Source organism: Vicugna pacos, chromosome 4 (assembly GCF_048564905.1).
Source record: "Vicugna pacos chromosome 4, VicPac4, whole genome shotgun sequence".
NCBI classification, from domain to species: Eukaryota; Metazoa; Chordata; class Mammalia; order Artiodactyla; family Camelidae; genus Vicugna; species Vicugna pacos.
Window position 1 is genome coordinate 27,230,561 of NC_132990.1, and position 27,952 is coordinate 27,258,512.

The following is a 27,952-nucleotide window of genomic DNA, read 5'->3' on the forward strand; positions in this document are numbered from 1 at the left end:
TGATAACTTTCCGAAACAGAAAGTATCAGGTTCAAATGGATTCACTGGTGATTTATACCCAACATTTAAGAAAGAAATTATATCAGTTTTCATAATGTTTTTCAGAAGACAGAAGCAGAGGGAATGCTTTCTATTTCATTTGATAAGGTCAGCATTATCCTAACATAAAAAAAAAAACAGCCTAAGAATGTACAGACTGATACTTCCAAAAATTCAATAAAATGTTAGTAAATTAATTATATTTTTTAAATATACAAAACAACCAAGTAGGATTTATCCCAGGCATGTAAGTCTGGTTCAGCATTTCAAAAAAAAAAAAAAAAGGTAATCTATTATATCAACAGGCTAAAGAAGGAAAAGCAATAATCATATCAATAGCTGCAAAAAAAGCATTTGACAAAATCTACCACTTATGCATAATACGGATTCTCAGTAAACTACTGACAGAGGAGGACTTTCTAAACTTGAATATTAAAATATTTACAAAAATCCTTCAGCTAACATCATAGTTAATGGGGATAAACTCAAAAGATTCCTACTAACTTTGGGAACAAGGCAAGGAAAGCCCCTCTCACCACTGCTTTTCTGCATCATACTCGAGTCCTAGCTAAGGCAGTAAGAAGAAATGAAAGATACAGATAACAGGTTCATTTATGCAGAACATGTGAAAGAATCATCAAAGAAACTATTGGAACTAACAAGTGATTACAGCAAGATCACAGGATACCAGGTTAATACGAAGTCTTGTGGTTGCTCACAGCGAAAAAAAAATGTGACAATGAATCTATGTATGTTCATGTCTAACTGAAAAATTGTGCTCTACACTGGAATTTGACACAACATTGTAAAATGACTATTACTCAATAAAAAAATGTTAAGAAAAAGATCTATATGAGAAGAACTATACAAGTCTGTTGAAATAAATCAAAGAACTAAATAAATGCAGAGAGATTCCTTGTTCAGAAATAGGAAGACTTGATATTTTCAGGATGTCAGTTCCTCTCAACTTTACCTGTGGATTCAGCCCCAATCAGATTCCCAGCAAGTTACTTAATGGATAACAACAAACTGAATCTAACAATTATATGGAGAGGTAAAGAGGCCTTAATAATCAACACAATATCAAAATAGGGAAATAAAATTGGAGAATTGACACTACTCAAAGTCAAAACTTACCAAAAAACTGCAGCAATCAAGACAGTTGGCTACTGGGGATAGAATAAACAAAGAAATTAATGAAACAGAATAAAGAAAGCTGAAATAGATCCACTTAAGTATTGTCAACTGATTTTTCTATGGTTTTTTTCTTCTAGTTTTATTGAGATATAATTTGTCATACAGCAATGTATATGGTTAATAAGTTATTTTTATGGTAGCTTCAAATTCATAATTTGATCTTATTCAAGTTCATAGTGTTGATAAGGTAGCAGAAATTCCTTAAGAAAACACCAGCACAAAAGAGAAATAGCTCATGCTCTAATGAGTTTTCATCTTCCACCAAGCCATTTCTAACTGATCTTACTATTTAGAGGAAATCTCTTTCTTAGTGATTCCTTGAAGCATTCTCTAAATATGAGAAAATTCATCTCGTGTAGGCTTTTCAAGTGTGAGCTTTACGCAGTACTAATGAGCATATTTTTTCTGTTTCCCTTCTGATTTTACCAGAGACTTAACACTCCTCTAAGGTTAGTAAGATGTCTGACAATGTGTAATCTGCTGCTTTGTTTAGCATCATTTAATTGGTAGCTTTCTTATATTATTGATCTTTGCATGTGGACATTCAACTTAATATAGCCATTCCAGTTCAGACAAAAGGTTTATTAAAAGGTCACATTTGAAACAACAAATAGGATTTATACTGATGTTTTATTTATTTTTCCCTTATTGTTTTGGGATTTGGATCTTTTAGAAAACACACATGCACACAGAGGTAAAAAAAAAAATTAGTTATAATCCACATCCTTAAGGAGGTGAATAATAAAATGCAGAGACTCAAATATCTTAAAGCCATTGAATAAAAACTAAAAGACAAAAATCTAAATCATAAAAGTAGAGTCAAGGGATGGTAGGAAGAAGAATACCACGTCTACTCACAAATTTAGACATTAAATGCAGTGTCTACATGTTCATTTTTGTGTTAATTTTAGCTTTTATTAATGCCTAGATCTTGGCGTATGATCTGGCATATGATTTTATTAAGAGAATTTAAAGTGAGCATGAAATTTAGATCTGGTTTTCCTGATAGGGAAAAAAATGAAAGCATGATGAACATGTGTGCTACTTTTACATGACAGAGAGGAAAAGTATAACCTGCTTTTAATTCATATAGACTGGACTGATTGTTAGAGAAGTCTGCATTGTACGCCAGTCTTATTTTTGTGTGTTTGTGAAAAAAACAGGCACAGAAGTCTTTTTGTATCTTGTTTTTGGCTCCTAGGGCATCCGACTACATTTCCCTTGCAGCTAGAGTAACTAGATCAAGAAGATAATGGTTTGAGTATTTTACCTGAACACATGGAGAGTCAACATGTGTCTGAATACACTCAACTGGTGTTGAGAAAGAGATCATCAAATTAAGTGACTGGGTGATAGAGGAAAATTAGAAACTTGCACTATTCATCATTTGATTTATATTTCCCAGAAGAAAAATAAAAGTCTCTTAAAGAATGAAATTTGTCCTAAGGCAATTCTGCTACCTAATTTGGGCTTGTTATTTCCTAACGTTATATTAAGCGGTCATTGCAACTTTTGATGACTAGTGCATAACCTGGAAAGATACATTTCCACTTCATTAAATTCCTATCTGGTGATAAACTAATTTAACCTAATATAATTCACACACTTGCTGGACCTAATTACTTTACCAATGCAATCTGTAGATACAAACACCTGCAGTGCTATAATTAGAAAAAATATCAACTAATTCAATAAAAGTAATTTCCCCCTTCATTACACAGTAACTGCCTTTGTTAACTAATCATAGAGTGACTTTAAAAACTTCCAAAAATATTAATGCTATGAAATTTTTCCTGCTCCTGTGATTTGAACAGGGAACTTTAGGGCTCTGAATCTCACCTGATTTAGGAGTGCCGGCTGTCTATGTTAGCTCAGGAGTAAATGGAAGCAGGACGTAGCTAACACTGCACCCATTAACTTTGAAATGATTGCACCAATCGTAGGAACACAAGCGAATGGGCAGCAAAGTGGGGTGATTAGGGAAGCACAACTTCATTTTCCTAATAAAAAGATACTCTGATAATGTTTTATTTATTCTGACATTACCAATTTCATCAGCTGCCTTAGTTAAGACATGACATAGTTAAGCTTAGCCAACATTTCTGAAAAGCTATTTTCAGCATTAATAAAATAGTCTCAGGACTACTGAATGAAGGCATTTCCTACTGGATTTTCTCTACTTCGTGTTGGTTCTGATCCAGATGCCCACTCTTCAGATTGACTGCAAATCGGCGTCTGGTTTCCTTATGTGTACAACTACCACCTCTTGTACCAGGCTGCACGGTACGTTCTACAAGGGGCAGAGAATGGGGGCGAGAGGCTGGATCTTTTCTATTCATTGGTGTGATATCTTCTGATTAAGTATTCATTCCTTAGACTGCCTTTTGGGAAGCTGTGGAATGCCTCATTCTGCATTCTAAAAGAAAAAAAAAACACTTCTGCTTTATTTTGAACAGAAATACTACTCTACCTGATTAAGAAAATTTGTTGCAACTTCATTATTAACTAGTAAGGAAGTTCTGGGAATGTCACCTACAATTCTAAGCACTTTTATTTTCCCATCTGGAAAATGAGAATTGTTGCAACAGCTTACTTATAAACAGCCTGCAAGGAAAAAATCACAGTAATTGGAGTGAAAAACAGTGACAAAACATTCTTTCTATGTATGTATATAAGTATGTACCTACCTACTTACCCATCATTTATCTTTTTTACCTACCTAAATCAATGGCTTTCACTCAAACCATTAACTTGCTGTTTCTTCAGATTTTATCAATGATTTATAAGATAAGCACTCATAAAATTTAGAAAGTTTATGTCATCCTGCCAGCAAGGATGTAAGAAAACGTTGACTCTTTGCTTAATGTACGTCAATTCTTTCCAGCTAAAATCCTTCTCACTTAAAACAATGGTATAACAAACTCCCTGGACAGCATCTGCCACTAACTCTCTTTGCCTGCTGGCTAGAGAATAACTTAGCTATAAATAGAATAAATAGCTGTGCTAGCCTTCTACCCTGAAAAACTGCAGAGTCAGGAAATGAGTTAAAGAGCATAATGACAGGAAAACATAACTATATGTTACAAATATTATTCAGGATCATTAACTTTGATGTCAAAGTAGTTTATTTTATATATAATGCAATTTGCATGTAATATTTCATTTGATCTTCATAGCAGGACTCTAAAGATATGGCTCAGTAGTGTATTAAGTAACTTGCTAGCAATTTATTGGTGATAAATTATGGAATTATGACTTTTAAATCTAAGTAATCTAATTCCAAAAATCTGTGCTTTTCCCCTTGTACCTTGCTGTCTCATATCATATATTTGCAAATTTTTATGAAACGTTGTAGTATGCATAGGTATATTTCTCTCTTCACAAACACTTTATGTTGATACATGTAGGTAGATAAATAAGCACACATACAGACCCAAACTCCTACTCATCCACATTATCTGCTAAATTTCAAACACACTGAGATTCAAACATTTTTTTTCACAGTTGAATACAGGTAGATTTATTTAGAAAAATACATACTGCATAGAGTGTAGGCTGTTTCAAAAGGCGAGAGAAAGGCCACAAGGTGTGGGGGTTGAGTGCTTAGGTTAAAGTAAAAGTGGATACATACTCCATAGACAGAGTGCAGGCCATCTCCAAAGATGAGGGAGAGAGAGAGGCAGCCCAAAATTATTTTTAAATTCATCAGTCTGTATTGATATATATGGTTTCCATACATAATAAAATAAGACAAATTTTTATGCCAGCTGATAGATAATTTACTTATCCCTAGAGCTAAAAGACTATTTTAAATAAATATAAAATGCTAAATTTTCTTTTTTATTAGATATTATAACATAGTTGTACACATCAAAACTACTTTTTAAATTCGTGAAATACACTTTTCTAGCATGTTGTACTACCTGCAGTTACATAGAATTTTTCAAATAATGCAATTCAGTGAGATAATGTTCTTTCTTTCTTCACAGAATTGACGATGCTTGGCTTAAATAGAGGAAACAAAGAAAAGGAAAACTAAAAATATGCAGAGCTCTGGGGCAATACGGCAACTGTGGACACCAATGAAAACAGCCCTTTCCAACTTGAGGACTTTTTTTTCTGTGGTATCGATGGCTAATGCTCTTCAGCTTACTTTTCCTTTTTCACATACAAAAAGATACAAACTACTCTCTGAAAACTGCCTAATATAGAACACATCAAGCTAATATTCCCTCATTTTGTCTGCAATTCTTATTTTTTTCTTTAGCCTCAGGTTATCAAATTGTCCAAGAAGAATCCAGGTATTAGATCCAGACAGACTTAAACCCTAATCAAAATCCCACATCAACCACAAGCAAAATTTTGTTGACATGGTTGACCACTCTTATCTTTAGTTTCCTCATTTTACAGAGGGAATAATAATAGTTTACATGACAATGCACATTTTCTCTGTTTGGAGACAGGACAGGTGAGACAAATTTAACATTGAAAGAATTTTAACTCCAGATCAAAGGAAAAATTTCAACAGTCTATCCTTTATGGGTTAGAAAGATGTATTTTATTCTGATCTCGGTGTGAGTTGGCATGGATTCGCAATGTATTCAGTTTATCTTAATAAAATTAATGAAGCATTAACTACGGACCAGGAGGCTTGAATTAGGCTTTTTCCCCCCATGGTTGCATGATGAGTTTACAGCAGGAAGGATACTGCTGTAAGTACAAAAGGAAAGATTTTGGAGCAAGGCAGACCTCATGCACACACAGCTACATGGATCATTTAGGCCTTTCCCAATAGCACCAATAGTGTTGGTTATATTTAATAAAATGAGACAATGTCAAAGTTCTATGAAATTAGATAAAAACTATCATTCCTTCTGCAATTTATCAAAACTTGTCAATATACATTTTGTGAGATCATAGAAAATAACTAATGTTTAACATTGGATAGTTTGAGGATAAGACATGGCATCTTCTCGAATCACTTAATTTAGTTGCCCGAAGGTAAGAGCATCCTTCATTTTCCCTTTCTTTTTATATAACTTTATTTGTAAGGGAAGGGAACATGAAAATTCTGAGACTAGTTGTAAACTAATTTATCCTATTATCCTATCCTATTTAAAATATCTATTATTTATACTTCTGATAATTCTTCTACTAAGTTTGGATTAGGAAGTCTATCTACCCTATTCTTTCCATTATCTCTAATCCCAAAGTGACGTTCAAGATTTTCAGGTACTAAAAACATAAATATAATTTATTTTGTTTCTTTCTCTTAGTTGCAAAATTAGCATATCTTTGAATTTCTACCTAAAGAACACCACCAGACATCATATGCTTGTTTCCTATGGTATTAGCAACTAGGGGTTAAAATGCTCATGGTTGGGTCAACTACCACTGTAGGACAAACCAATTTCCAAGATCAAATGCCTTTCAATGAATCCCCTCCAACGTCCTTTGTTATTGGATTAAAAAAAAGGATGGGCATCATCTGAGGAATTTCAGGTGTTTTTTTGTTTGTTTTGTTTTTAATCTCCATAAAATGATACCTATCATTTAACTGCATTATTTTTCAAGCTTAATTCAAAACTATACTTTTGCCCTGTCATGAAACGATGTTTCTGGTCATGCAAACATGTCTAATGCCTCACAAATTTCACAACTGTCTTCTTTTCTAAAATGCTTCACTTTCTATTGTATTTAGGGAGTTTTGATTGTTGTTTCCTATTTGGGTGGGACACTGATAGAATAAATTGTTAGGTTTGGTGAGGAATTCCAGTTCCAGTCATGTAGTAGCTTATCTTTTGAATTAAGCTTTGTGCTAAAAATTTTAAAAGCTGAAAATTATAAAAAAAAAAAGAAAAATAAATATTTGTAGGCACCAAGGAACAAATAATGCAGAAAATGAAGAATATATGGCTCTTAAAAATGGACACTTGCTGAGAGGCATGATTCAGTCAGTTCATAGGAACATCAGAGAAAAAAGCTCCAAGAGAAAACAAAAGATCCACTGAAATAGGAAAAAGGTGAGGGTTGATGCAAAAAGCTCAGAGCAAGGCTTAGAAGAAGAGCCACCCTGTGAGAGTCTCAAAATAGGCAGAGAAGTCATTATCGCCATATGATAATCTCCAAACTTCTAAATATGTTCAGAAAGAGACTCCAAAGAGCCTTCTGTAGAGAAGAGGTGGGAGGCTAAAATGCTATATAGATATTTAAGCAGCTGTCTGGTCCTAGAGAGAGAGTTAGATTTCAAGTCCCAGACACACAGAGTAATTAAGAAGCAAGCTATTCACATACCATAAGAATAGGGGTAAAAACCATAAAAGAATAGATAAAAATCACCCTTCCAACAGGAAAATTGGTCTAGTTTTACTCCATTAGTCAGTCGGGGAAAAAAAAAGAAAAATCTCTCTCAGGAGAAAAACATCTACCAAACACCTCAATGTGTGCATTAACAGTATCAGAAATCCAATTTAAATGACTGAGGCACGAATTACCAGAGTCAAAAAAGGGAAACTACTGTTCAGAGAAGTAGAATGATAAGTGGTTCAGGTTTGAGAACTAGGAGGAAGGAAACTTCAAATAACTACTAAAATATAGAAAAAATAAATTGTTAAAGAAAAATTCTAATAGATATTTAGAATAAAAGTAGAATTGGTATTCTTGAATTGCAAAACAATATAAAATTATCATTTTGAGTGATTTTCATTAATCTTGGATATTGAAAAATAGGATTAAAAGCAGATTTATAGAAAATAATTAAAATTTAGGCACAAAAAACCTGAGAATAAAAATATAGCAAAGATTTAAAAGGCATGTAGCATATTGACAAAGTTTGTAATACTTGTAATTTGTGTGCCAGAAAGGAAGACTATACAGAATGAGGCAAAGCAATTGTTTGTAAAAGAGTTCTTGAGAATTTTATACAGTTTATGAAAGACAGAAACTCCCAGATTTTCAAAATTCAATGAACTCGGAGCAGATTAATCAGACACACAGACACACACACATACACACACTGATGATGGAAGTGTGGAAAATGGCAGAAGTGTTAGAAAAATGATTAATAAACAATGTTAGCATAATATAATAACTCAAGTAATTATTTATAGAAGGTAATAAATTATATGCATATAAAGAAATACACATTGTTTGGCATAATTAAATAGCATATGCTCCAGCTATGAATGTAACATTATGGCATTGTATTATAATCATATAATTATATATTATTATTATTATATACTATGGCATTGTTATTATAATTATATACATTGTATTATTAATTATATAATTATATATTATAATTATGTACTATAATTATATACTAAAATTGTATTATAATTATATAATTATATACTAAAATATTAAAAAATCTTTTAATGAGTTAGGGATAAAGACATACTCTTTTCATAGGAACAAGTATAAAACTGATGTCTGAATTTTCTAGAAAAATATAGATGCCAAAAAGACCAGAAAAGTTCAGGAGGTATTCTGCAGGTCCCAAAATGGTACTTGGAGTGGAATAAAATTTTTAAGCCCACCAAATTTTTAAAAAGTAGAAATCAGGAGACAGTAGAATCACATTTTAAGTGCTAAAATTTTTAAACATGCAAACACTTCAATGAAATTTTTTTTAGAAACAAAAGCATTTGCCAATAAAGTCATACAGGGAAAGATTTTTAAGAATAGTTTGAAAAATATTAATTAAAAAAATTGCTAAACATCCATCAAATCTTAAATATCTCCTTTTATTTTTCTTTGTTATTTCAAACATTTACGGCCACTTATATTCAACCACTTAGATTTGAAAAACACCTAAAAATAAAATTTATCAAAAATAGAGAAGAAATAAAATACTTTAGTCCTGTATCAGCTAAAGAAGTTGAATTTAAAATTATCAATTTTTTCCCTAAGAAAACTACAGATCCAGATGGCTTTTAAATGATGAATTCTCAAGACAGCATGGTACTGGTAAAAAAACAGACATACAGACCAATGGAAGAGAATAGAGAGCCCAGAAATGAATCCACAAATTTTTGGTCAACTAATCTTTGACAAAGGAGGCAAGAATATACAATGGAATAAAGACAGTCTCTTCAGCAAATGGTGTTGGGAAAACTGGACAGCAGCATGTAAAGCAATAAAGCTAGAACACTCCCTTACACCATACACAATAATCAACTCAAAATGGACCGAAGACTTAAACATAAGACAAGATACAATAAACCTCCTAGAAGAAAATATAGGCAAAACATTATCTCACATACATCTCAAAAATGTTCTCCTAGAACAGTCTACTCAAGTAATAGAAATAAAAGCAAGAATAAACCAATGGGACCTAATGAAACTTACAAGCTTCTGCACAGCAAAGGAAACCAGAAGTAAAACAAAAAGACAACCTACGGAACGGGAGAAAATCTTTGCAAATGAAACCGACAAAGGCTTGATCTCCAGAATATATAAGCAGCTCATACGACTTAATAAGAAACAACCTAACAACCCAGTCCAAGAATGGGTAGAAGACCTAAACAAGCAATTCTCCAAGGAAGACATGCAAATGATCAATAGGCACATGAAAAAATGCTCAATATCACTAATTATCAGAGAAATGCAAATCAAAACTACAATGAGGTATCACCTCACACCAGTCAGAATGGCCATCATTCAAACGTCCACAAATGACAAATGCTGGCAAGGCTGTGGAGAAAAGGGAACCCTCCTACACTGCTGGTGGGAATGTAGTTTGGTGCAGCCACTGTGGAAAACAGTATGGAGATTCCTCAAAAGACTAGGAATAGACTTACCATGACCCAGGAATCCCGCTCCTGGGCATATATCCAGAAGGAACCCTACTTGAAAATGACACCTGCACCCCAATGTTCATAGCAGCACTATTTACAATAGCCAAGACATGGAAACAGCCTAAATGTCCATCAATGGATGACTGGATAAAGAAGTGGTATATTTATACAATGGAATACTATTCAGCCATAAAACTGGCAACATAATGCCATTTGCAGCAACATGGATGCTCCTGGAGAATTTCATTCTAAGTGAAGTAAGCCAGAAAGAGAAAGAAAAATACCATATGAGATCACTCATATGTGGTATCTAAAAAAACAGAAGAAAACAAAGCATAAATACAAAATGGAAACAAACTCATAGACATAGAATACAAACTTGTGGTTGCCAAGGGGGTGGGGGATGGGAAGGGATAGACTGGGATTTCAAAATTGTAGACTAGATAAACAAGATTATACTGCACAGGGAAATATATACAAGATCTTGTGGTAGCTCACAGTGAAAAACAATGTGAGAATGAATATATATATGTTCATGTATAACTGAAAAATTGTGCTCTACACTGGAATTTGATACAACATTGTAAAATGATTATAAGTCAATAAAATGTTAAAAAACTGATGAATTCTGATATGTTAGGGAAAAAAATTGAGACAATTTAACACAAACTGGTTTAGAACAGAGAAATATGGATGGCGTGAAGACTCAGGTCAGCTTTTATATAAATGTTATTAAGGCAAGGGTTCAGAAATGAACCTTTATATAAGTTTAAATATTTATGTTCCATTACTGTATCAATTACTTATGACTGATTATTTATCTTAATTATATTATGCAATAACCTTTTTCTTTCTCAATTATATTTCTTCCATGCATTTAATGAGATATGTATTTGTTTATGTAATTTATTTTAAAACTTGAAAAAGGAAGGACTAAAAACATAGTTCTCTGCAGATTTATCCCAAAAAGTTGTCCATAATTTATTACTCAGTATCCTTTAATTATATTAACTCAACTGGTTACCAGATTATGTAACTTTTCTCAATCAGTCCATTTTTCCCCCTACTTTACAGAAAGCTGCGATGACAGACCTTGTAAGTCTATTGAAACTACATCACTTTGTATTCTTTGCAAAGAATATGTGGTTAGTCCAATGTTTCTTCTATTAAGGAAACTCATGCTAAGTTCCTGTGAATGCTGTTCCCTGTCTTGATTCTCAAAACCTGTGTTCTTAACTAAAATCAATAAATATGCCCTCCCCGTGAGGCTTCATGCTTCGGCCTTTAACTTATCTATCCCTACCTGATAAAGATAGTAATTTAACTTGATTCACCATTTAAATACATAAAGTATTTGTTTCTTAGCATACAAAGTTTACCTTTTATCAACCTATTGATTCTCACCTCTAGTTAAGCCTTTGTCAGGCTTCATGACAAATCTAAACTTAATGCTGAATTTTAGTGAATTAAGCTCTTCACAGGTGGTTAAGTCTGTTATTAGGCAGTACAATTTATCTTTGACAATTTGTTTTCTCATCTAGTAAATATTCACTAGATTTGTATTCTTAAATCAGTTCTCTCATATACACATGACTTCAGTAGGTTTTTGTGGGATTTGATGAAATCATACTGCTAAACATGTAACACAACTTGTATATATTGAGTCAATAAACATTAGTTTCTTTACCCTCTGTGGGTTGATAATTAAAGATATTAAAAATGGAAAAATATAACTATACTCTCAGAAATAAAAGTATAACCAGCCTGTAATTTATCAAAAAATAGTATCTAGTAAAATACACCTCTCAAGCTGTTTTTTACTCATTTCTATTAAATTAATGTAGTGAAACCAGCTCCATGTCAGCACTTTGGGAAATTATGTTTCAGTGAAATTAGAGTTGACATAAAATCACATCTATGCTGGAGTATTTTTAAGTTGCTGTTTATCTATTTGTTAGTGGAGATTTATGAAGTAACAGGTTAGAACAAAGGGAATAAAAAGTGGAAAAAAAAAAAACAACAGTGTATGAAAAATTCCAGGAAAAAATTCAAAAACCTCTAGTTAGAGCACAGTGGTAATCTTCAACCTTTCATAATCCAATAGGAAACTCTTCAAAGATGTTTAAAAACTAGCAAAAAAAAAAAAAGGAAAAATAATAAAATAAGCAAAGAAATTCATCCAGCAAGTCTATGAATATCAAAAGGTTGAGAATTTGCTTCTGAAGAGTGGAAAATTATGGTTTTATTTTACATAGAAATTTTTTACCTAGAGAAAGTGACTAAACCTACTTAGTGAAAGCACACAAGGAGATTTTTCAAGCCTTATTTTAGTATTAATAGGCATGATTTCTCCATTAAGACAAAGGATTTTTTTCTTTTAATCCATCTACCAGTATGATTTAATAAAGTTTACTAAATATGAAGAAATCTAACTTTAAAATGCATGTAATAAGGGATTTATTCAATTAATATTACTTTCCAAGCAATCCTGTGAGAATGATAAAATTTAAAAGGATCTGGCCTATCCATCGGGAAACCTGTATTCTGGTATTACAATTCCACTACGTATCTGAGGAAGGCCCCTATCTTCCCTGGATTTCAGCTCACTGATTTTTAAAGTCAAATTTAGCAATTTGACTAAATTGACTTTACAGTCCTTTATTGGTAAGTATTTTGGTTACCGTGGTGTTTGAACAACTTTAAAAACAGTTTGAACATCTGTACCCTGCACATCTGTTCAGATGCTATTAGCAGTTCCCGTTTTATTCCATATAGATGGAAGATAATGAAGTTAAGCAAAGTATTTACAAAAATATCCTATTTATTACCCACTGACTTTTTACATTAAAACACACATTTTATTAGATATTGGATATATTATACTATCTGCTTAAATACTGTAAGTACCTTTATAAGAAAAATTACAGCTGTGAAGTGCATGAGCTCATGACGTTAACTTTGGTGGCTGTAAAAAATACAGGTTAACCAAGAGAATTTATCTTGCTTATGGAATTAGTTCTGGCTCATTACATCATGATAAGTTTGCTCAGGAAACCTCAGTGACAGAGATGCAATATGAATCTTTGCCCTTAGATGATCAACTATTTGTTTCCACAAGCATCCCAATTAATTTTCTAATCTGGACTTCAGATATGAAAACAGATGGACAGAAACCACTTTTAAAAATATATAGCATAACATAATGTTGCTTTTCTAATTTGAAAACTACTCCATACTTTTCCAAATTTTAAAGGATTATAAACTCTAAGAAGTGGTAATTATTAAGAACTGATAGATAAAATATTGCCTACAGTGGCTCTCATGTAGCATTTTCCTTTCCTTAGAAGCAATCTATCTACCTTTAAGACAGAAGTTGGCCAGTTGAACTGCTTAGGCTGACAGTACCTTGAACTACATGCATCCTCTTTCCATCTCTCCTTTTAATTCTTATGCATACCATTCAGTAGTTTTGTTCATGACATTCTGAATTACACTAGCTTCTCTATGTATTTGGCATAAATGTCCTACATGACAGATTCAGTGCTAGCTATAGATGTTCTGTATTTTCACTGAACTTTCTCTAATAGTTGTAGAGCAGTATCCTCAATGAAACCACTAGCAGCACTTAGTTATTATGGATATCAAGGGTAGGAGTCCCCAAATGTGCATGTGCAAGATTAGAATACATTCAACTTTTTGGTATAACATTCAATAATTAATTGGACATTTACTGAGCACAACATATTTCCTGCTATGAAATTTAAGTACTAAATAAAAGGTACAACAAGAACAATTCTGTAGAAATGTACAGCATTTTCACAGCATGCCTAACACTGACAAAAATCATTAGCATGATACAAAATATTCTATTATTGTATTCTATGAAACATTCATTTAAAAATTGACTAAATTATGTTTTATTTATTCCTTTCCAATATATTTTGGAATTTTTGCAGAGATGCTTACAAAAGTAAGTTGGTAGTTTATACAGGTAAATTTTAGGCTTGGAGTGTTAAAGTAGATAAATGTCAATCACAGTTTATGCTTTAATAAATTTGTTTTATGATCTAATATGTGATCTAGCCTGGAGAATGCTCCTTGTGTGATTGAGAAGAATGTGTATTATCCTCTTCTTGGGTGGAAAGTTCCTTACATGCCTGCCAGGTCTATTTAGTGCTGTTCAAGTCTCCTGTTTCTTTATGGATTTTCTGTCTGGATGTTCTATCCATTACTGAAAGTAAGGTATTCAGTTTCCTACTATTATTGTATTGCTGTCATTTTCTCTTTTTAGATTTGTTCATGTGTGCTTTATATATCTAAGTAATCTGATGTTGGCTGCATGTATTTAATCATGGATAGATAATTTTTTTTACTTCTTTAGTTCCTTAGAATTTGCATAAAATTAGTATAGGAGATATATTCTTCAACTCGAGATATATGAGGTATAGATACATAAAGCATTTGTTTCCACATGTAATTTTGCTTTTCTAGTTTTAAAACTACTCTGTATTTTTCCAAATTTTAAAGAACTATAAACTTAGCAACCAAGAGATGGAAACTGTAAAACCTCCAGAGGCTTCGTATTTCACTAACTTAGGCTGAAATACTAAGGATGTTCAAGAAGTAAATGATTCTGCTGAATTATGGAGCCAGAAATGCCTTTTAATTCATTTTATACACCACTGCTCCCACTTGTTTTAGATTGCTGAATGCTCCCCGTTAAGAAATGAACCTTGCCAGTTTCATTTTTTTTGCAGAGTACTTAGATAAAATGAAAGAATATTTAAAAGAGAGTAAACACAAGCTACATCTTACCAGCACTATTAAAACCTCAGCTTCAGCATCTTTCAGTAATACCAACTAAGGTTATGGGAATGTGGTATGAGGGAGATTTGTGTTTAGGAAGTAAGTTTATTTTTAGATGTCAACAATTCATTCCTGTGGTAAATGGCATTAAAATGAACAACTTTATTTTACTTTATACCTCATCACAATATAATGAACACTTTCTATTGCAGACTAATTGTAAACAGTTGTTTTACATAATTCTGAAACTCCAAATGGCATTTATTAAATTCCTTCAAATTTTCCAAAAGTAAATAGGCTATGCTTACCTTTTGCATTTTAGAGAATCACATCAAAAATATAGTAACTTGACATAAATTTGACAGGCAGAGCAAATTCTCAGGCTATCAAATGAAAACATCCTTTATGTTTTTGTTACCATTCTATCAGTCGTAAGGAAATATTTCTTTCCTTCTTCTCCCCCCCCCCACCATTTTGACCCCCTCAACAACTAAAAGGCAGGATAATTCTATATTCTAATAATATATTTCCACTAAAAACATTAAGAAACACAGACGCAGCAAGACTTAGAAATACCAAATATTAACTTTTTTTTTCTTCTTTACCTCCCTCTTCCTGGATATTATACTTCATTTATTAAGAACATGCATTTTTTAATAACATACTTAAACTGTGTAATGGGATGTTCAGTTCAATGCATAAATATACTTAGAAAACCATGTCAATTAGAATGTTGGGAAATGGCGTTTCCCTAAGGCTACTGAGAGCATGATTTTAAATGAATTGTGACAACAGCTCAACTATGTGGTACTGAAAGCTCTCAGTAAGAACACATCATTTAAAGATTAATATGTCAATAGAAGAATGATGCTATTTAAATAGGGGCTATATCATTAGAAAACAAAGGCTTAGGCCACAAGCTGAACGATTAATTTTCCAGAGCAATATTTGTGGGTTTTTTCCTCCAATGCAAACACTGGGTACAGTCACATAGGTTTTAATGTTAACTTTCAGAGATTTTATTGGATGATAAAATTTTCCTTGAAATTTCCAGAAAATTCTACTGGAGATTACATTTTCAAAGTAGAATTGATTTGGTAACATATGTAAGAGTGTAAACTAAGATTTGAATGTACTATTACGTATTATATATGTTGTCCAGAGAGGTGGGAATAAGTGTTCTATGTCTTATATATAACTCACTGGTTTCCACGTTTCCTAGGTGACCTGTGGTCAGGTAAATCAAGATGGTAAAGCTACATGGAAGGTTAAAAGACAAAAGTAGTAAAAATCTTTAATAACTATACGCAACAAAACAAGAAAGGAATCCAGACATAATACTAAAGATAATCATCAAATCATAAAGGAAGAGAACAAAGAAGAGAGGAATAAAAACACCTACCAAAACCTCAAACCAATTAACAAAATGACATAAGTACATACCTACCAATTACTTTAAATATAAATGGACTAAGTGCTCCAATAAAAAGACATCAAGTGGCTGAATAAATACAAAAAACAAGACCTATTCATATGCTGCCTAGAAGACTCACTTCAGATCCAAAAACAAAGTGAGAGGATGGGAAACTGTATTTCATGCACATGGAAATGAAAATAAAGCCAGGGTAGCAGTACTTTTATCAGACAAAATAGACTTCAAAACAAAGACTGTAATAAGAGACAACAAAGGACATTATATAATGATCAAGGGATCAATCCAAGAAGAAAATATAACCATTATAAATACATATGCACCCAGTATAGGAACAACAAAATACATAAAACAACTAAGAGACAAACTGAGAAACTGACAGTAACCCAATAGTAGGGGAATTTATTACCCTACTTACATCAATGGATAGATCATCCAGAAAAAAAAAATCAATATGGAAACCAGATAGATTTAATATATATATAGGACATTGCATCCAAAAGCAGCATTATACATATTCTTTTCAAGTGCACATGGAACTCTCCAGGAGAGATCATATGCTGGTGCTGGGCCACAAAGCACATCTCAGTAAATTTAAGAAAACTGAAATCATATCAAGCATCTTTTCTGACCACAGCACTATTAGACTATAAGTCACCTATAGGGAACAAACAAACAAACAACTGCTGAACCCCGCCCCCCTTCAGGAAGGTACAGTTGGGAAGAAAATCTGGGAATATGATCTCAAACCCTTTCCTCTCCAATGAGTATTCCACCAATTCATTTTTACACTCTATGTAACCAACTTGCCAAAGAAACTCAGGGCAGTCACTCACCTGAGCCTGCCTGCTCTCCCCTTGAGAGTATACTATCCATCCCTTAATAAATCTCTACTTGACTTTCTTAACCTCCATATCTCATCTCTGAATTCTTTCTTTGATGGGACAAGAACCTAGTCACCAACAAATGGATCAAGAAGATGTGATACATGATAATGTATACAAATATATACACACACATATACAATGAAATATTACTCAGTCATAAAAAATTTAAAATGAAATTTTGTCATTTGCAATAAGGATGGACCTGGAAGGTATTATGCTTACTGAAGTAAGTCAAAAGGAGAAAGACAAATCCTATAGGCTTTCACTTATATGTGGCATCAAAAAAAAAATTAAAGAAAAAAAACAAATTAATGTAACAAAGCAGAATCAGATTCACAGATGTTGAGAACTAACCATTATTAGAGGGGAGATAGGTAGGGGGAGGTGTAAGACAGAAGAAAGGGAGAGGCACAAACTACTAGGTATAAAATAAATAAGATTAAAGGATATAATGTACAGCACAAGGAATATAAGCAATATTTTATAATAACTTTGAGTAAGTGTAAAATTTTAAATCACTATGTTGTATACCTTAAACTAATAACATTGTAAATCAATTATACTTCTTTAAAAAAAAAAAAAGAAAGAAAACAATACAAAACAAAAACACCTCATAAAAATATGCCAGATCCTGTATGCTAAACCTAAACAGAGTGACTGACTGCTGAAATACAAGACTTCAGTAAGATCCAGAGTCTCCTAACATAATAAATAAAATAACCAGGAAAAAAAATTTAAAATACACAACTAGAATGAGAAAAGACAATTTACATCAACACTGAGAATAATCAGATGGTGGAATTATTCAACAAGGACTTTAGGGCTGCCGTCCTAACAATGTTTCAACAAGAAATTACAATCTCAATTGTTTCAATAAGAAATTGCAACACATTGGGACCAATAAAGAAAATGTTTAAATTTCAGTGAATAAGTAGAAGTTACAAGAATAAAAAGAAAATTATAAAACTGAAAAACACTGTAACTGGAAAAGAAAAACCTCACTGGGTCTGTTCAGTAGTAGAGATGACATATGATATAATTTGTGAACTTGAGGACAGATCAGTAGAATACACCCAATTGGAACATCAGAGAGAATAAAGAATTTAAAAATATATCCTCTAGAACTAATAGGACAGCAATAAACCATATTCATATCATTACGGTCTCAGAAGGAGAGGAAATAGATTGGCAGAAGTAATGGCTGAGCTTCTCAAATTTTGTGAAATATATAAACCTACTGATTTCAGAAACTGAGAAATACCACAAATGGGATAGATTCAAATAAATCCATACTGAGACACAGCAAAATTTATTCTGAAACTAAATAAAAATAACCTTGAAGGCAACCAGAGAGGTAAGATATTACCTATAGGAAAATCATAGTTCAAATTACAGCAAATTTCTCATCTGAAACCATGGAGTAAGTGACACAATATTTTTCAGTTACTGAAAGCAAAGAAATGAGAATTGCTAATTCCATCAGGACTACTCTTCAGAAATGAAGATGTTTAAATACATGACGACCACTCAAATGAACGAGCAAAGCTATTTGTTTGCAGTTTGCTATAGCAAGGGAGTCAGACACCGTCACTACATGTGGCGAAACTCCGGGGCAAGCAGAGGAAATGAAAAACTGCATGATGGTAAAAAGGCAAGCCTTCAGGTTTGCTGTTAGAGGCAGTTGAAATGGGGAAGCTGGAGGAAAGCTAACTGATCGCAGAGGAACACATTTGGCTTTCACCTCTTGGTCCTACATTGGAAGCAGCGACAAAACAAAAAAACAAAAAACAAAATACAAGCTCTTATTTATTCATCAAGTCCTGACACGGGCTGTCTGCTACCGAGATTGTAGTTTGGCTTCTTGTACTCATCATCGGAGGTTGTGGGGAGAGTTCTGTTTTAAAATATGATTTGGCTGTTGTTCGTTTCGATATTCAGTCTGTTTGGATCTTCAGTCTCTCAAAGGAAATAAAGTCATTCTCAGGTGAAGGATAGTTAAAGGATGGCTAAGGAAGTTCTCCAAACAGAAAGAAAATGATGAAATATGAACTCTCAGAGGAGCAGAGGGAAAGAATAATAGAAAGAGTGTAGGTATGAGTAAATATAATAGACTACACTTCCAACAGATTTCTAAATAATACTTGACAATAGAAATAAAAATTAAAATAACGGCTGATATTCAAAGCAATGATCCTTAAAAAGTGGCTAATGTAGATGGACCATAATGGAATTAAAGTTTTTATACTTCACTAGAAGTGGTAAAGGGATAGCAGTAGGCTGTCATAAGTGTGTATATGTGTGCGCACACACACACACTAGGAGAATGATACAGAGCAGTTTAATAGTTTGAAAAAAATAGCACAAATCAATCATCGCAGAATCCTAAAAAACAGTGTTGTAATTCTCAGGGAAAAAAGTGAGAAACACAGGAAATAGAAGATTAACAAAAAAATAATTGAGAAAATAAGCAAAGAACACAAACCAACATTTCCCCCCAAGTGTGTATACACATGGCAAACACATGAATAAGAAAATGTTCAATATCATTAGCCATTAGAGATATGAACCATCCATATACACCTATCAGAATGACAATACCAGATGCTGGCAAGTATATAGAAAAACTGAATATCTCATACATCACCGGTGGAAAGGAAAAATGGCACAGGCACACTGGAAAACAGGCAGTTTCTTATAAAACTAAGCACACAGTTAACATACAGCCCAGCGGTTGCAGTCTTGGGTATGTATCTCAGAGAAATGAGAACTTATGTTCACACAAAAACCTGTACACAAATGTTCAAAGAAGCTTTCCATAAAAGCCACAAACGGTAGACACCCCATACATTATTTAATGAGCAAGCAGTTCAGCCAACTGTAATACATCTGTATTACTCAGCAATAGAAAAGAATAAACTATTGATGTACTCAACAACTTAGATGAATTTCTAAAGAATTATGCTGAATGAAAAAAAAAATCTCAAAATCTCCAAACATACTTTATGATTTCACATTATTGAAGGGACGAAATTATGCAGATTGAGAACAGATTGCTGGTTGTCAGGATTTATGATGGATTGGGGATGGGAGGAAGGTAGGATGATTAGAAAAAGGAAATTTGAAGACTGACATCACCAAGACAGTGGAGTAGTAGACTCCAGCCTCCATCTCCACACAAACATCAACAATTAGCTAACCACAAACAAGAACTTAAACTTGGAATCCACTTAAACTTCAGCAGTGCTGTAGAACCAAAAACTTGAGAATAACTACCTAAAAAAAAGCAAAAAATACCTTTATTTTGCCCACATCATCCCAGCACTGATGCCAGCATTTCTCTGAGCCCAGAGGGGACTCCCCAGCTAGAAAGAGCTCCCTTCACCTTACTTCAGTTTTACCCTATTTTTCCATTTAAGGCTCTATTAATTTTAAATAATTTTTATTAAGGTTCTTGAGTACTCAGAACCCTCCTCCTCCTTTGCCCCCACAAAAGACCCCAAAAACCAAACCAAACAAAAGCACAGCAACGGTGAAAGAGAAATGGCTAGCACAATACTGAAAAGGAGAAACAGAGTTCCCAGCATTGCATGTTCATAAGAATTAAATTACAATCAAAGATACAGTATTTATTGTAGTATTTATTTGTTAAAATAAAACATGCCAATATGAATTCATCAGAACTCACACAGTTAAATACAGTTTGTGCTAAATTTTACATTTGTTTTCCTGCCAGCTATTCACAAGAGTAGGAAGACATACAAATTACAAAAAAAAAAAACCCTAATAATATCATGATTTAATAGTATGCCATTTTCTTAATTTGAAGTTATTAAAATTAAAACTCAGATTTCATCCACATGAACAGTGGAATTTCATACTATTTTCAGATCTACTTTTAGCTTCAGCCCAGCAGTAGCAAAAGCATCTACTCCTTTGCAAAAATCAATAGGACAAAAGCTCAGTCCTATTACATTCTATTATGTTTTTTTAAGAGAGCATTTTTATTCTAGTAAGCTAATTAAAACTTAGCAAACACTTAATCAGCATTATCCAAAATAATTACAGTAGTAGTGAATAATATCTTTTTTCTGGTTTATATTATGTTTTCGTGTTCTTTTAAATCTTACTTGTAAAGCCCTTTCATAACTCAGTAATGTTTAAATTGCTTTTCCTTTTGAATCATATGGATTTTTCCCCAATAATTTTGAATAAAAATCTGTATTTATATCCTATATAATCTCCTCTGTAAGCAACACATGATTACTAACAATGTATAAACAAGTACAATGTCAATAACGCAGAAAAACACTTCCAAAATATTTAGTTGCTAGGGGGTCTTGTTCTGAAAAAGATTTTAGTTCACTGACATGTAACAGAGCCTGGATATTGGAAAGGAGATTATGTAAACATGAATGGTAGCCAAAATTCTTTCCAAATATATATCAACCTGACCCTTCATCTGTGTATTAATGATTTTTATGGACTACATTAAGAAATATCCTATTGGATATTTAAAACAATGTGCAGTTATAGAAGATGGGAAATAATTTAAAGTTATGCACAACCTCCTTACGATGATATCCTGATATTGTATGAAGATTCTCAACTCTTAAAATGTTTTCCAAGTTCTGATGGTAGTAATGTTCATATAAGCCAGTTTAAAAAGGAAGGTAAAATAATCACCTTCTGAATGTTTTCCTTTTCCATCTCATCTCAAAGATACAATAAACTACCTACCATATCAAAATTACACAGCATCACTAGAGATATTGAACAAAAAAATACTATGAATAAATATTTTCCATATGTATCAACTGAAAAGAATCTAAGTTGAATGCAGTTAAGGATTTTCTTCACAATTTTGTAACTTTAATTTACTTGTGAATTAAGAAGAATTTAGATTAGTATTATTAATCTACAGCCATTCTTTAGTTCATTTAGTTTTTAAGTCTTGAAAACATTCACTAGAAATAGAATTATTTTTCTCTACTTCTTACCTTACATTTTTACATGGTGGGTAAGGTAAGCACAAAAGTGTGTTCGGTTTTTACCTGTGGTTTAGGTGGGAAGTAAGATGGTAAAACATTTTGATGCAAGTTTCTTAGTAGACTAAGCTCTCAATAATCGAAGTTCTATTATTTTGACATAAAATCTACAGACCTCATTTTTGTCTAAAAAATTGTGTTTTTCCAAAGAATTAAGAACAGGAAAAGTAGCAGTCATATATGAACAAAGGAAAGAGAATGTATTGTGAGATATATGTAAAATATTTTGGTTGCTTGAAAGTAGTTAAATAGAATCTAAGTAACAAGACTCAGCACATGCACTCTGATCAGAAAATTATACCCTGTACTTACACATACACAGTGACTTCCACTTGAAATAAAGAAACAATTTACTAAACTTTATGTGTAGGTGGTCTATGTGCATATGTATATGTGAATACACACAACATACATACAAACATACATACACACACACACACAAAAGTAGGAATGTTTATTTCTGTCCTTCAAAATGTGCAGTGAGAAATGTATCAAGAAATAAATTTTACATTTTCATTTTTTCCTGAGAAAACTAAAACAATATGTAAGATACCTGTTTGAACAATCTAGAGTGGATTTATGTATGCTCCTTACATAAGCAGTGATATAAGACTTAGAAAACTAAAAAATCAGAGCATCTTTACCTAACAGCAATGACTAAAATGATAACAAATGCTAAAATGATACTGAAATATAGGCATTCATCATAAATACATCCTTTCTTTAAAATACTATATTTTTTGCACAGATGTCTCATAAAAAGTTGAAGGGAGACATCCTGGAATAATATCTCTACCTATTATAAATTGACATTTTTCCCTTTTTCTCAGTAAGTCCTCTTTAAGTTACTTTTTATAATTATAGGATTACATCAAATTTAAATAGAGTTTATTTCTATATATCTTTTCTTCAAAAAGAAATTCAACTCAGCTTCAAAGGTCAATACAAAATCCATTTACATATACTTGTAGAAATAGTGATGTTAAAAAACTTAGTATAAAATTGCATAGAACTAAATGCATGCATGCACAGCACACACACGAGTGCAAGTGATACTGCTGAAATCTAAATAAACTGAGTGCGTTGTACTCAAATGCCTAATTGTGATACTGTATTACAGCTATGTAATCTCTCTGTACTGTTCCATAAAACTATACGTGAAACTACAGTGATCACAAAATAAAAGTTACAAGTCATATTCATGTATAAAAGGTATTGTATACAAGATCAAAATAAAGTTAAAAATTATGTAAAATATATATCTGACATACAGATAACAGATAATGCAAAAATAAAAAATAAAAACCGTCTACATTGTCCATCAAAAGTATCCCATCCATTTGGTAAGCATATCCCTCCCTTAATTCTAAAAGTAGCTGTATTAGATTGTGAGATAAAAATGCATTCATTTGCTTTAAACTGGAATTCCTCATTTATATTTTTACTGAAATCTGAAGACACACCAATAGTGAATCCATTTTTTTTCCTGAATTCTCTAAGACTTGAATCCATTTGTTCTAAAAATGCTGGGAAAATATTTAACTTGCAGTCAAATAGAATTTTAAGAATGTCTATTTCAAGCAACAATATAATCTGTTTTATATTAATATTAATCTTTTTTTTCCCCTCTCATCTGTTCAAATAAAGATCTGGACTTTCGAGTTCCAAGTCACTGAAAGGTACTATACTTATTCTGTATTTATATGATTATTCCACCTTTTAAACTTATTCATATTCTTTCAAATGAAGCCTTATTTTCCCCTGAGGTAAATAAAGTATTTCTTTCTTTTATTTTTCTGTTTCTGAAGTTTTGTGAACCCCAAATTATTAAGTGCCCACCCACATATCTCACAGGAGTTAACAATATTAGCATAAGGAAAGGATATCTAAACGAAAAATCTCTGAATTCAAGGGGAATAACTTTAAATTTCTCTCTTGGAATCTCCCTCTTGCTCTACTTTGCAAATTTGCCCTCCTGGGTTTGTCGGATTTTCTGAGTCCTAGTCTGAGACCCTTCTTTCTCAGAGTATACTCCTTCCCTAGGTAGTTTAACCAGGTCATGGCTTTACTGATCATATGTACACAAATAATTCACTTACACTGATCTCCAGAACAGATACTCCTCCTGATATTTCAAATCAAAACAGCCAGTTGTCTTATCCTACTTAGCTGAGTTGCTAGGAAGGGCACGATGAGGTTCTGCGGGATTCTCCAGGAAGGAGAGACTCCCAGGAAGCCAAGCAGCAGACAAGCCTCAGCTGTCAGTCTTTTAAAGAACTCATTCAGCTGAAAGGAGTCATCATGCCCGAGACCTTTCCATCTACCCAGGGCAGCTCATGAAAAATCCCTTGTTGTATGAGGGCGTAAGGGCCCAGCCCTCTCACCCTGTATGGAGGTAACAGTGAAAGCCTATCCAGCAGCGGAGGGGTTGGCTGAGTTTTTCTGCACAGACTACAACACAAGGCCACCTTTCTTTCTGCCCAGTCCTGCTTCTTTCCTTTATCTTCCACTGGTGGTTTGCCATCTCAGAGCTTGCTTCCAGTGGAGCAGTCTGTGGCACTTGGCACCTGGTGTGGCCCAGTAAAACCGATACTAAGATCAGATGCTGAAGCTGAATCCCACCTCACCCAGCTGGCACGAAGATAGCTTTTTTGCCTTGAGCAAGCTTAGTGTCTGACACAAGATGTGGGCAATTGCTAAAACATTCCCCCGTGATGAACTAGGATAATGCTCTGTTGAAGGAGAAGACACTAGCTGCTTGGTGTGGCAAGTGTTTGTGAAATATCAGAAAACAATACTTAGGAGAGAAGAATTTAACGGCCGTTACTTAGTTTTAATGATATCAAAGGCTTTGGTAACAGATAAAGAGTAGGAGTGATTCGTCAGCAATTAAAAGCTAAAAATGACACTAGAAAACCTCCGTGGTAGCTTGTAAAGAGGCCATCATCTCTTGCAGACTGAAGATACAGAAAGCTGAAGGCGAAGTTTCCGGCTTAATCATAACTGAAAACACAAAGGAAGTCAAAGAAAGCATAGCTGGGTTGCTATGCCATAATTAGGGAACTGGAATGGAAAAAATGTGACCCTAACATAGGGATGAGAGTATCAGGGTTGATGTGCCTGAAAATCCTGATTCCCAGATTCCCCTGAACTCTGACCCTGAGGAGAATTTCCACTCCTCCCTCTTAAAGACTAGCAGTACACCCACCTGTATCGCAAGTGCTCACAGCCTCGCAGGTTCACTCGCGATTCGGGCAGACGGAGGAACACTCTCGGAGCCGTGGGTATCTCTGACAGGCCTGTATTGAGGAGGAAGGAGTATGTAGGAGAAAATGGCGGGGGTGGCGGCAAGGCCCGGCCGCCTCATGTAGCAAAGCAAACAAAGCCGGCGCCTAGCCAGCTATCACCTGGGAGCGAACCAGTGCGCTTGCGTAGTGCAAACCACGTTTCTGTAACGCTACTGCGGGTACTGCGCATGCGGGATAACACAGCCGAGTCACTGGGCACCCGATGTCCAGAGAGGGAGTCTAAGTGACTCGGTTTTCCCTACACTCCACCCTTTCAGGGTCACTAGCCTCACAGTATGTGTGTTGTCTTCCGCGATGGTCCCTTCGTGAGGAAGGTGGATCCCTGCATTCATAACCCACAGCAACAATAGAGACTGCAATAGCAGGCCACTAATATATAAGCAGATCCTCTCAAAATGGCTATTACCAAGCGCCATTCAGACGTCAGTGATCCCCACCATTTTTGGAGTGTGTCTCCAGTCAGGAGTTTAATAGCTGTCGTTTTTCCCAAGGCCATCAGAGCCTGGCTGACATTATGGTGAGTATCTCAAATGTAAACACAGCAATCAGATCGCACAACGATGCACACCCCGCCCCGGAGGCTGTTGAAATATCAAGTGCCATACAGATTTGCAAAGCTAGCTTCTAGTGGCATGTCCCATCCCTCAGGTAAGATACATGCCAATGTCTTGTCAGCTGATAACCCACCGGCTGGGAGCAGCGGCCGGGAGCAGCGGCCTTCCAGGATGGGCATACCACACTCGCTTAGCCAAAAGAGAGGCTTCTGCAGGTTCAATGTGCAATAACAGAGGACTCATAAGGCCACACGGTCAAGTATTACCTGGGAGCTAACCAATGCACATGCACAGTGCAAATCATGCTTATATAACACTACATGGGTTCTGTGCATGTGGGATAACATAGCTGAGTCACTGGGCACCAGATGTCTGGTGAGGGAGCCTGAGAGCCTCCATTTTCCCTACATCACCCCTCGCTTGAATGTGATGCAGTGGATACCAATCACTAAGATCTTGTGGGTGTCATCACCCATCCAGGAGTAACCAAGCCCAAAAGAGAAGGAAGGGGACCGTATACCAGAAGAGCTGTACTTCCTAAACAGCATGTACCAGCAAGGCCCCAGTGAGCACCCCTGGGACCAGATTCTGAGGAGGTGAGATGAAAGTAGAGCAGGACAGAAGGTTGGATTAGGAAGGATTTATTAATATGGGAGCACTGCCTAAGATATAAGATTTAATGCAATGACAATCCTGGGAGGTGGTGCAAATATGCTATGCAAGACGGCCTGTAGAAGCAGGAGGAAACAAAATGTCCAACTCTAAGGGAGGTAAAATGACAGACAGCCACGGAAACCTGTGGAACTGATATAAAGCCCTTCCCATTGCCCCCCAACACAGGACAAAACTAAACATATATCCTAGTTTCAAGTTCCCTGTGGTGTGTCCTGAGGCCTTCATTAAGAATGCACTTCCACAGGCCAGTTTTCCCCTCTATCTAGCCCTGCTCCCTTCCTTCCCAAAGGTTATGATTCCAAGTGCATCCCAGATATGAATCTGCATATTAATCTCCATCTCATCATTGGCTCCCTGGAATTAAATTTGAAACTCTGTCTCAAGGGTCTCAAATATATCTAAATACAAACTCATGATACTTTAAATATACTCCTTAGGCAGAAACCTAGGACTCACCATTAACACTACACTCTTGTCTATGCTCTCTGTATAATACATAAACTTGTCCTATCAATCTTACCTTCTATATGTATTTTAAATACATAGTCTTCTCCATGTTCGTTGCTTTAATTCAAACCTCACAAAACTATTTCTCTTCCAAAGAGTTAAGAAGCATCCCATCCCATCACATCCACCATTAATTTCTCTGAACTATTTACCAGAATAGTGTTTTAAAAACAAAAGTACATTGATACAATCTTAAACCCTTCAAACACTTTCCTTTGATTCTTAAGAGCAAAATCTTCAGCATAGCCTCAAGGCCTTGAACAACCTAGCTCATTTCTTTTTCTGCAAGTGCACACACTTACCTTCATTCTCTGTGCTTCTGTCTCAGAGAATTAGATCCTGAGTGGCGTCAAGCTTCCTCCTTACACGGAGCCTTTGAGCATGCATGTCTTTGTTTGAAGACTTCCTTCCCACTACCATGTTCCTCATTTGTTAATTACACGTTCTCCTTTTTTGGGAAACCTTTCTACCCAGTCTAGATTAAATCTCTCCGTTTATGCACTCATTCTATTACATTTCTTTCTTTTTTACTGGTCATTGAATTTTATTTTAAATTTCTTATTTAATATCTAACATCCCACAAGCTTTAAATTCTGGATTATGGTTCTCTGTCATATTGCAGGGCTTTGCACATGCTAGATTTTTATCTGTTGAATGAGTCAAAATGTCTTTTACCAGTTTGCCCTCTGCTTAACATGAAT

The 27,952-nt window shown here is 34.2% G+C and overlaps 1 long non-coding RNA gene across 1 annotated transcript; it reads right to left on the reverse strand.

Moving 5' to 3' along the window:
• Positions 1–3,248: 3,248 nt before the first annotated feature.
• LOC140695837 (uncharacterized) lies at positions 3,249–25,582 on the reverse strand. The gene is made up of 2 exons (XR_012071667.1): positions 25,416–25,582; positions 3,249–3,652 (listed from the first exon to the last, which is right to left on the reverse strand). It is a non-coding gene; the product is annotated as an uncharacterized lncRNA (long non-coding RNA).
• Between the last annotated feature and the right edge of the window lie 2,370 nt (positions 25,583–27,952).